The 12,076-nt window shown below is 48.5% G+C and overlaps 1 protein-coding gene across 2 annotated transcripts in view; it reads left to right on the top strand.

Annotated features, from left to right (window-relative positions):
* Positions 1-12,076, top strand: part of GALNT1 (polypeptide N-acetylgalactosaminyltransferase 1) — a 208,833-nt gene that overhangs the window by 4,499 nt on the left and 192,258 nt on the right. The window contains exon 2 of one of the 2 annotated variants that reach the window (XM_049697984.1): positions 4,745-4,829. The gene's annotated coding sequence lies outside the window, so the exon portion shown is untranslated. Of the gene's footprint in view, positions 1-4,744; positions 4,969-12,076 lie in introns of both variants that reach the window. The other variant, XM_049697983.1, reaches the window with a different exon arrangement.

Below are 12,076 nucleotides of genomic sequence, written 5' to 3'. Positions count from 1 at the left end.
CTTTAAACCAAGTGCGATGTCCCTCAAGGAGGCGCTCCCAGGGGCCTGTTTCCTCCATCACAGGACACATTATGTCACGCGGATTACAAGCTCACTTGGGCAGAGGCAGTTTCTGGTCCATCACTGTTTTCCTGAGACTTGCAGTCCCTAGTGATGATTGCGGAGGGCCTTACTGTTTAAACGATCCTTGTCTAGGAGAGAGCTCAGGCCAGAGAGGGGTGGGCAGGGGCCCTGGTTCACATAGTTGTTTGCTAATTTTTCACCTGACAGATGCATGGAAATATTTAAAGGCAGGAAAGAGAGAGAAATTGAAAATAGGCCTGACGCTAACATTTGCAGCGTCCAGGGCAAGAGTACAAATGGAGGCCTACTTAGCACGTGTCTTGCTATTTACATGCACAAAGCAAGCTAATGAACTGTAAGATAAAATACCTTCTACCTCAGCAAACATACCTTCACAACTCAGAGGACCAGAGCTCAATCTAGAATTCTCAGATTCCGTGGAGTTCTGCTGCAGACGTGGTGGCATAGGGACAGCCATGCCAGCGCCGGGCCCCCTCCCTTACACCCCTTGCTGCACTGGGCATCATGAGGCTACACGTGTGCACATGTTTGGAAACCTGCCCACCTCTCCCCGACCCTCACAAACAGCCTCCTCTTTACCACGCCTGGGCCTGGGGGTGTACACGTGGAGCCCAGGGACGAGGCCCACAGAGGCCATCTGGGGCCATTTGGGCAGGAGGTCCTGGGGTCCCTGGTATCCAGAGCACGTTCAGGAAGGGGGGGTGGCGAGAACCAGGGTGGACGTGTGTCCCTCCCTCCACTGGGAGCAGAAGGGCATGGCCAGGAGAGGGCCCTCTTGTGCAGGCCAGGGACTCGCCTGCTACTGCGGTCTGAGTCCTGAGAAGGCCTCTATGAGGAACATGAGTGAGGGGCAGGCGGCTGCTGCCCCTGAAGCTAGGAGGGTGGGGGGAACGACAGGCAGAGGTGGGTCCAGGTGGAGAGCCATATTCAGATGAGGTGGCAGGAAGTTAACATGATTTCCATCCTTTAGCCAGGGTTTCTCCGGGAAGGGGGAGGTGACATCTTCTGCTCGGTGGCGGGTGGGGGCCGGAGGCTTGGAGAAGGGTCATAGGAAAGTTTGGAAAAGGCTACGTTCAATAGTATCATGAGAAAGGACAGATAAGGAAACTTTCAGAAGAAACTGGCCGCGCCACGGGCCTGCTGTGGCTGCCAGGTATCCGTGGGCAGGCTGTGCACAGCTCAACTCCAGATGCACCTTTACATCGACGACAATGTGATGGCGACCCCTCGAGTCGGGCACTGAGTCAGGCATTGCACCTCCCGCACAGTCACACCTGGCAGCTCCAGGCTCACGCAATCTCCTCTCTGAATTTTGACCTCAACTGTTAATATTGCTTTGCAGAGTCTGAATGAGAGAAAATAGTTTTAAGGGCCCCCATGCTTACTGGAATTACTCCGTAAAGCCATGCCTATTCTATAAACACTAATTTAACATTACAAATGTGGCCCCCAAACGCTGACAAAGTTCTCCCCGAATAGTGGAGTACTTCCCTTTAATTCTGAGAGCCAGGATCACGCTCCCGGGATGGTGTTTTCCTCATCCTTGTTGCCCCTGTAAACCCCCTCTGAGCACTGGTCCTCCTCTTGTCTCTCGAGGCCCCACCCATTACTTAAAATGAATTATTATTTTAGCATTTACTCTTTGTGCATATTATAGAGAAAGAAAACAATTGTAATTACTATAATTCTGCCATCTCTGAGGTTGCCTCCCTATTTTGCTCTCTGCAAACCTCAAATTTGCTAATCCCCAGGCTGTGACAACACCTCCCTTCTTAAACTGGCAGCCTGCTTCAATTCTTCCCCTCGTGTCATTGTTCCTATTTCTGCCACGTTGTTGAGTTTTGTTTGCTTTCATTCACACATGACATTTTCTTTTCCGTCAGCTGTACTTGTACTTTGAGATAGTAGTGGAGACAGTCCAAAAGCTTTGGGGACAGTTGGTTGTGGAATAAAACAGTGATGATATGGAGACTCGGGGATGTTCATTTTCTAAGCTTGCAAAGAAATCCTCAAAAGACTGGGGAGCTGAGGCCTCCTCTCAGGTGCCTTTTGTTCCACGTCTTCACGAGTCATTGCTGCTCCTGCCCCAAGGCAGGTGAGCCAGCCAGCCCAGGTCCCAGAGTGTGCCTAGCCCTGGGGACAGGGGCAGGGCCAGAAAAGCGCATGGGCGGCGGAGGGAGGGAAACCCATTCCAGGCAAAGGAATAGCATCGGCCACCTTCCTCATCGGTGGAACACTGGGGAGGCCCAGAGGCCTGTAGGGCACAGAAGCCTCCACCCCAGCCTTGTCCAAGGAAGCCTGGCCAGCTGATGAGGCCTCCACCTGCCATCGTTTAGAAGAGCAAGAAATGGAATGTGTGATGGCGCTCACAATTTTTTAGAAAACTATACATTCTATAAAATCTCAAACTACCTATGATGCCCTATGACCGGTCTCGTTATCTTTTGTTTTTAACTCTTACTGGGGCACCCTTGAATGTTGAATGGATCCTGACCAAGTCCAGCTGCCCTGGCCTCCATCTCGCTTCTCTCAGGGCTCCTGGACGCCCTCACCCCACACCCCCCAGCTCTGCCATGGCTGCTCTGAGCCCATCCCTGGACCTGAGTGCAGAATGGCTCCTGGCCTCTTGCCTTAGCCCGTGTTCACCTCTGCAATTCTCTGATCCTGTTGTGGAGCAATTTCTGAAATGATCTATTTGGTTCTCCACCTACTACACTAAGGATCTGAACTTTTTGTAAGGATTGGGAATCGTCAGTATGAATTGAACATCTGAACATTTGTACTCTTCTCTAAGACAAGGAACTTCTCATGAATTGTAGCTGGTGTATAAGGCATTTGCCCTGTCCTAAATGGCCCTGACCAATATGCACTTGGAGTTCTTGCCTTCTGATGTTCATTTCTGCCATTAAAGTGTTGGCTTTAGACTTCTCTCCTAGCACAGCCATACACTTAGCGGATTTTCTGTTTTCAATATGCCGTGGACTAAAGTGACAGATCCCCAAAGGTGTTAGAAGTATGTCTAAAATCATCACAGATGCCCGTGAGTGAGGCCTTGCGTGAGCATTCAGGGACCAGGGCCATGTGCTTCAGTGTATGGACTTTGATTTAGTTTGGTGAATCAAACACCTTTTTTCTTTTTTTTAATCTTATAAATTCTTTTGGCTTCATCTCTAAAATGGGTTAACCAATCTTGTTTACCTGGGTTTTCAGAGATTTTTAGAAAATAAACATTTTTATTAAAGCATAACTCACATAAAAAAGTACACAAATCTTAAGTGTACAGTGAGATGAATTTTTACAGAGTAAACACCTGGTAATCCTTCAAGAAATAGAACATCATCAGTGCCTCTAAAGCCACCTGTTCTATGCCCATTGCCAATCCTCTCTACTCCCCACTACCCAAAGATTCATCTTTGAGTCATGTAGCCATGCTTCATTTTCATTGCTGTATAGTTTTCCAGTGTGAGAACACGCTACAATGTATCCATTCCTCTGCTGGACATTTAAGTGGTTTCCAGGATTTGGGGGTTCTGTTGGATTACACTGCTATGAACATTGTACATAACTTTTGATGCACTCATGTACACATTTCTTTCGTTAATCCCAAGAATGGAATTGCTGGATCATAGGCTATGGCTTAATAAATCCTGCCAATAGTTGTGGCATGTGATTGTACCAATTTACCTTCCCACCAGCAGCAAATAAGAGTTCCAATTACTCCAAATGATCAAGGAACTTTTCATTGAACTTTATAATGAATTACTGTGTTTGCCAAATAAATGCCCCTAGTAGGAAGCAGTGGAGTGTGGCAGAAATCATGCTAAAGGGAAACCTCAGGTGGAGCGTGAAATCGTTCTGGACCATGAAGTCCTCATTTCTGAAGCAGAGCTGACCTCTAAGACCACTTTCACCTTTAACACTGTTGGCTCATTTTGTGATTCTCATAAGAAGTGCTTCATTCGTCATGTACTTTCTGGTGTCTCCCTGTGCCAGGCCCAGGACCAGCTCTGGCTGGACGCTAAACAACAGATGTATACACGTGGGCCATCGATGCCCGGCTTCACGTGCACAGGTTAAACTGGAGCAAGGACGCTGACCGCTGAAGGGTTTAGGAAGGGCGGGTGGCAAATGAGCAAGAGACATTTGCAAGAAGCGTTCTTGGGCCCAGAGTGGTGTTATTTTGTTCCAGGCAGCACGGCTGAGCTACCAGAACAAACGGTCCGAGTCCAAAATGAGCCAAGGACGAGGCAATGCTGGGGCCACTGTGGGTGAGTCACCTCACTGGTTGGCAACACACACCAACCTCCTCTATGCCCACGCAAGGCAGGTGGCTGCTGTCACCTCGGTCAGCCTCCTGCCTTTGACGCTCCACTGCATCAAAGTCTGAGCTCTGTCTTTGGGTGGATGGAGCCTGTGGCTGTACTCAGGCCTGAGCTGCACGAGAGACTTGGAGAATGAGGACCTGGCATTTTCAGTTTCTGTAGAGGGTAGGGGCCCCCAAGCTCAGGAAGGGGTTTGGATATTGGACCACTAGAACTATGGTTACTGATGATAACAAGAGCTGAAGCAATTATCAGTTGTCAGCCTTCCTGGAGTTTTTAAAAAAGATCACAGCCAAAGAGGATTAAAACACTCTTTTATTCCTCCTTGTTTTCTACAGTTAAAGCTCCCAGGATCCACACCTTAGATCCACGCCACAACTGTCACATGTTCAGAAGTGACACAGCTTCTCAAAACCACGCAAGGTATGCAGGAGGACTGGCCGAGCCGAGTGGTGGACAGATCAAGGCCCTGCAGCTCCCCACTGTTGGAAGCAGCTGTCTAACAGGGCAAGTGTTTGTTCCCAGATCTGGAGCACAATGGTTCATGATTCCTCGATTAAAGGTTTGTCTCCTTCACACAAAGACCTGATCGGGAGCTCATTCTAAGAGCGATGGAAATCTGCTTCCTCCCACCTGCCCAGATGCGCAGCTGCGCACTGACAAAAGCACACATACCATAAACACGCCAGTGTCACCCTCCTTAGCCCCCGGCCCTCCTGGCCATTCCCCTGTGGCTGGGCAGCCCGGCTGGCCTTTGTATCACTGAGTCCCCCTCACCCAACCAGTTATGGACGGTGAAACAGACACATCTTCCTCTCCGCATCCTGACCTTTGCCCTTCATGCTGCTTCCTCTGGCTAAATTGCCTCATCCTCTCCTGAGGTCTCCCCTGGCTCCTGCTACAGGGCAGGCAGTCAACTCAGTCTGAGAGGAGGGGACTCGGTGCAGAAGAATGCGACCTAAAATATCTCATGGGCAGGAGCCCAGCCCTCGCCCTCCCCACGCTCCTGGTGAGTCACTTTAGGCACTGCCTTCGTCCTGGGGCTCTTTTAAAAAGCAGATGCTCCCAGAAGAGGTCAAATGTTGAATCATCACCCTTGGTGTCCTACTGTGGGTTATTTTCATCAGATCACTTTCCTCTGAATTAGGAGGAGTCTCTAGGGGTGGAGGGAGCTTCTAAAGGTCAGCAAAGGGAGCCGAGGAGTAAGGAGGAGACCTGCTAACAGATCTGATCCACGGCTCCGGAGTCCCCATCCCTTCCTCCCACTGGCCGCCATGCCCCACCCCACCCCCACCTCCCAGGAGAAGAAGAGGCATAGCTCCAGCTGGCTGCCCCAGAGCCCGCTCCTGTCTGGGCCCACACCTCTAGCCCCAGCCCTTCCTACTCTACACTTTGCTCCTCAAGTCCCAAACCCTCACACCTACCAGCCTGCATTCTTAGCAGATCACATAGTTCCCGTTGCTACTCAGCATGAATGTAGCAAAACCAGATGCTGGAGTGGCCCTTTGCAGTTTATGCATATGCTTATTCCATTTAGTCTTCACAACAAATCTGCAGTGGGTGGCTGTTATGCCCACCCCATCACTTAGGAACCTGAAGCTCTAAGAGAATTAAAAATAAAATGAAATAATATCCAAAGGCAGAGGGAGGGGAGGGAGGGGATGTTTTAAGGTCTCACAGCTACACAGTGGCCAAGCTGGTTTGAGTCAACAACTTATCAGATGTCTGGTCGGGTGCTGGAGGACGTCAGAGGCATTCCTGGAGGACCCGGTCCCTCTTCCAGTGTCAGGTCTGAGCCACTCAAAGCTTTGATCCTTCTTTCTTGCTTATCGCGCTGGCCAGAATCTCCAGTGCAATGTTGAACAGAAGGAATGAGAACAAACGCCCTTGTCTTTTTTCTGATCACAGGGGGAAAGTGTTCATCTTTGATCATTAGGTTTGATGTTAGCTGTGGGGTTTTCATAGCTGCCATTTATCAGTTGAGGAAGTGGTCTTCCATTCCTAGTTCGCTGAGAGTTTTTAATCAGGAACAGAAGTAGGATTTTGTTAAATGCTTGCTCTGCATCTACTGAGGTCATCATATAGTTTTTCTTTTTAAGCTGTCGATATGAGGAATTAGATTGAGTACTTGTTGAACGTTAAACCAATCTTGAATTCCTGGGTTAAATCCCACTTGGTTAGGATGTGTTATCCTTTTAGTATATCGTTGGATTTGATTTGCTAAAATTTTGTTAAGAATTTTTGCCTCTGTGTTCATAATTTGTCTATAGTTTATTTTCTTGTCATTTCTTTGTTTGGTTTTGGTATTAGGGTAACACTGGCCTCATAGATTGGGTTTAGAGGTATTCCCTTCTCTTCAATTTTCTAGAAGACTTTGTGTATTATTTATTCCATAAATGTTTTGTTGAGTTATCTGTGGCTGTTTTGATACTTTTTGGTTGTGATTTAAAAAAAAACATAATCCAGAAAATGTCAATATCAGGAAATCCCAATGGCTATTGTTGGCATCAGCATCCTCACCAGCAACAGACGGCATCATTATTGTTTATCAACCCTGACAACTCCCAGGAGGAATGAAGCTGGCATCTGAATGATGCTCTAGTGGTACTTTATGGGGCTGAAGTCACCAAGAGCTTCTTTCTCATTCGACCCAAACATTTCAGAAACCAATGGCTTCTGAGAATTAGTACTAACTCTTCCAGACCCTGACCTCTTTTGCACTGTTCAGATTCTTTCCATCCTTCCGGGCTTAGCTGGCATCTCTTTTGACTTCCCTGAGAATCTGCCAACACCCCACCCGGGCCTGTCTTTGAATTCCTGTCACCCTGACAGCCAGAACTACCCAGTTAAGCTCTTTGTGAAATTCTGCCTTGTGTTATTTTCTTGTTGATTCTTCTATATGTTTCTCTCTAACTAGATTATAAGTTACGTGTCTTCTATTGCCTCAAACATCTGATGGAAGGTTGACTGATTTAGGGCTAGTCATCCTAGCATATGGTATATGAATTTCTAACTTCACGATGTCTGCTCATCCAGCAGTGGTTCTGCTAGGAAACAAATACGAGGCAGAACATCTTTTCATATACAACTTTGTCTCATAAATGACTGCATATGTTCTACGTCAGTTCTGCATATCTCCTAAACATTACTCGGTTTTCCTATTGGCAAAATGGCGGGCCTGAGTTTTTTCTCTTCATGAAAACCCTAGAAGCATGGATGACAAGTTAGTCTCAATATCGGAAGCGTTTCTGCCTACATTTCATTACACTCTCCCATGAGGTGGAAAGAGCAAGTCTCATGCTCATATTTTAAGAGGCCTGTCTTTCCAGCCCTGGCCCTGTCCTGCCTCCTCTGAACTTGGCCTTGCCACTCACTCCCTGAGCCCCACATCCATGTGCTGTTCGGTGCCCCAGGCCTCGCGTTGTGCACTTGGCCTGGAAATCCACTGGGGTCTAATTCAAACATATCCTCAAGTGAATACTATCCACTCCCACCCCCAAGCAGAATTAATTAGTCAAGTGTAAATTTCTAAAAACCCGCCTTTTTATCTGCTTCATCACATTCTATTTTTTAAAATCTGTAGAACTCGTTAATCAAACTCATTGATAAAATATGCCTTCATTTCAAAAATAAATAGGTTGATAGTCATTTCCATCATTGGAGAGTTTGTCAGTATTTCCAAGGGCAGTGAGCATTGATTCTGAAGGCCCAAACCCAAGCTATTAGCAACTGTTAAAATAAACACGTCTACTACCAAAACCAGGAAGTCTCTAAGTGCTGTCTTGTCTCACTGTTTTCCAGTTCCCCATTCTTCTGACCCTTGTTTCTCCCTGGCTATAGTCTCAAGTGTCTCTTTGTATCTGCTTGTGGCTCTGCCTTGGCCCAGGGCTCCTGGCTATTTGTTTACTCTTCCCTTTTCTTGCCTTTGTTCCCTTCCTCATTCTTTTATTGTTGTCATAACTTGGGCTGGCTGGACATTAGGTCACAGCAGGTCTTGGCAATCAGGAGTCAAGAATGACAGTGACTCTCAGAAACTTTCCTAGCCACAGAGCCCAGCCCTAGTGAGGGTGTTGTGATAGGCACCACATCTTCACTTCTTGCCTCAGAGAAATCCAGCACAGCAACGTGTCTGCGTAGTTATTCCCTTCCTACCTAATCCCTGGAGACCAGCTGTCAGCCTAAGACTGAGTAACACACAGCAGGTGCCTTGGACCCCTGGATCCTGAGTGTCAGAGCCACTTAGCTCGCACACACACCCAGGCCCAGTGGGTACCAGATCACAGTGTTGATTAACTGACATTATGTTCATGCGAATTTTATGTGATTATATTTTTGTTCCCATTAGATTGAAGTTTAGTTTGAGTTAAAATAACACTTTAGCCTTTAAAGTTCCATGTTGCATTTTTGCAACTCTTCAGCTTACCAGCCACTCAGGTTATTTTTTAGTTTTTCTTTACGTGTTAACCCCTTTATATGTTACATCCCAAATATGTGTATCTAAAATTGAAAAACACACCTTCCTCTGACAGATGATCTTCCAGGCCCCTCTTCTGCTCTCCTTCCTCCTGGTTTCTTCCCTGGGCGGCTGACCCAGATCAAGGGCAGATCAAGGGCTCTCTAGCCCTCTGCTGCCCAGGTGGGTTTAGCCAACTGGGAACCAGAGCAGGAGATGGGTGGCGGAGAGGGACGTAGGGTATTTATTCCCCCAGCTCCCTCAGGGCAAGGTCACAGCTCTCAACTGGAGGACCCAGGTCCTCTCAAGGAAGACTTCTCTGTGAAGCTTTCTCCTTCTGTAGCAACCCCCGGAGCTGCACTCTCCCTTCTGGTTTCCTGACACCCAACCGCACCTCTTTAAATTCTTCCTTTATTGAATCCTTCATGAGTTTTCCTAACTCTGTGCCATTGATTTCCTGCTGATAGATTTCAAAAAGTGTTTGAAATCCTCATTCAGAGGTAGTGGCACGTTGACAATGTCAAACCACATTTGGGTGCAGACACCTAGACATCTCATAACAGAGGAGAGCGACTGACTCAAATGGGAGCCTGGGTGAGAAACCCTTTGATTTCACTCAAGGCAGTTGCATCTCAAATACAGCATTTCTTTAATGCAACCGTCCTGTAATGACCATAAAACTCAGTGTTCTATTACTGCAAATCCTGTGTTGGGACTGATTAATGGCTTTGATTGCAGAATTACTGGGAAATGAGTAAATACCATAAAAGTTGTTTCGAAACGTGTTTTAAATCACCCCTGGGATTTGGAATCATGGCAATCTTAAACTCTTCCCTGCTTCTCCGTGTAGGGAGAAGTCAGGTTGTGGTTTTATGCCACCAGTATAAGCAACTCCATTCCCCTCTGCTCAGCCAGTTGGTGAAATTTAGGGAAGGTGGGGGTTCAGCCTGAGAACCTAACCTGCAAGTCCCCAGGTGTTCTGTGTCCTGAGGACCTCCCGCATGCCAGGCCCTGCGCCCAGCGTGTCACGTGCAGGGTCCCATCCATCCTCAGCTCAGTCCTGTGATGGGGCTGCTGGTCTTTCTCCCTCACCTGCCCCCAGACCTGCTATGCTTTGGGCTCCCCGGTTCCATGGTGTCCCCGCAGGCTGTCAAGGCCAGCAGACAGCCCCTCACTTGGAAGGGGACATGCAGGAGACGCCACTAATCACTCACGCGGGCCTTCCCACGGGTTACCTCACCTGCCAAGGTGACCAAGTTATGAGCCTAGGATTGCCCCACAATACCCGGTGACTCGCTCCCTGCCAGCATGTGATAGGCCTCTCAGAGGCACAGTGCCCCGTCTGTTGAGTCTCATGGAGGGAAAATGGTGTCTGGAGAGATGAGTGTTCCTCTTTCTCACTGCTCACAGGGTGACTTTATAGTTCAGGGAGCAAACAGGAAGTAGGATCTTGCTGTCTCTCCTACACAGAGGCATTGGGGTGGCTCCAGGCACCCCCCATCACCCCCCAACTGTCATCATGGCAATGCCACAGGAGCCGCTGTGCAGAGCTGAGCCCTCTGCCCCTCCCGGGCCACCCTGTCCCCAGCCCCAGCCCCTGCCTGGCCCCTCCCCAGCCCAGGACTGCACCTGCAGACCTGAGCCAGGTCAGCCCATGTCAGGTGGCTTCACAGGCCACCCCGATTCCCTGGTTATTTTCTCTTAACTTCACCCTGCGTTTCACAGCCCTGAATTTTGGAGAGCCCCTTCCCCCCATCGCATTATGGCACGTGTTTTTGTGTGAGTGTTATTTACTTCGCTGTCCCAGTGAAGGAAGAGGGAAGTTGGAGGTTCCAGCAGCCGCATCAGGAGGCCGCCTTTCGAGGCCTGCCCTGCCCTCTGACCCCTTCCTGCCCTGGGTTCGTGACCCCACGCACAGGAGCGCCTCTGTCGCCTCTGGAACAGGCAGCCCCCCTCAGCCAGGGTGCCCACCCCAGGTTCCCAACAGCGCCCTCTGGAATGCAGAGCACTCAGGCTCGGCTCGGCTAGGCCTCCAGGAGAGCTGCAAGCCGGGCCTCGGAGCAGCAGAGACACGAGCTGCACAGAGAGAAGTAATCGTGCTCTCAGAGGCCACTGGGCTGACCCCACAGGGGGAGGGAAAAAGTGGCTCCTATTGGCAGCTCCAGTCTTGGCCAACCCCAGCCCTTCCTAACCCTCACCCGACCCTGCAGCCCCGCCCCAGGTTGCATTTCTGTGCACTGAGAAGCATTTAACGCTCCATGACCCCCCTCATCCCAAGGTTTGGCATCGTATCTTACACACACACACGCATACATGCACAAAATACATATACACCTCTATACACATAATACTTACAGGTTCATGCACACTTATGCACACATGTACACAGTTACACAGAACATGCACATATTCCATCTTACACACGTACACATACATCACACACACACACATATATATATATATATATATACACTCTCACAAACTACGCAACCAACCGTTAACAGTGGCTCTCTGTTGCCCAGGCAGAGTGGCACCAGTTCTGGTTCAATCCTTTCCACCCACCACCTCCCTTTGATGGGAAGTTGGGGGTAGGGGATAGTGGCCATTGGACCAGTTCATCCCCATCACACCGAGCTGCTGTTAAATAAGTAACTTTTAGATTAAGAAGCAGAATGGCCATGATTTAGGATGTGTCTGCTTGTGACCGAGGCGAGCGTGTTTCTGAGGATCATACCTTCTCCTCTTTCCAGCTGTGGACTCATCCAGGGCAGGGATGCTTTCTGACTTTTTTATTTTTATTTTTTGATGGTTCGCTTGTTTTTATCCTAAGTCCTTATCACAGGCAGGTGGTGGGTGCCTGGTTTTAATGAATGGATGAAAGAACGAATGGATCAACAAATCCATTCATTAAAAGCAATGACTGTGATTAATGGTGAAGATGACCACAAAAACTAGATGTTTGAAAGGATGGGTGAGGGATGGCATGAGGAATAAGATAACCTGATAAATTGTTACCTTCTAATTTTTTTCTCTCACTAACTCGAGTCTGCAAAGAAAAGTCATTTGATTTTTTTAGTGATAAATTAGTTGCTGGCTCCTGGTCCCAGAGCTTCCTGGCTGCTGGAGAACATGAGCTATCCATGTTAAATGTCCTTGTCCCACGTTACACAGCAGCAGGGCATGTGTAGTGGGGGAGAACCAGTTCTTGTCCTCTGTC

Source organism: Orcinus orca, chromosome 15 (genome assembly GCF_937001465.1).
Source record: "Orcinus orca chromosome 15, mOrcOrc1.1, whole genome shotgun sequence".
NCBI lineage: Eukaryota > Metazoa > Chordata > Mammalia > Artiodactyla > Delphinidae > Orcinus > Orcinus orca.
This window is presented reverse-complemented; position numbering and strand designations above follow the sequence as displayed.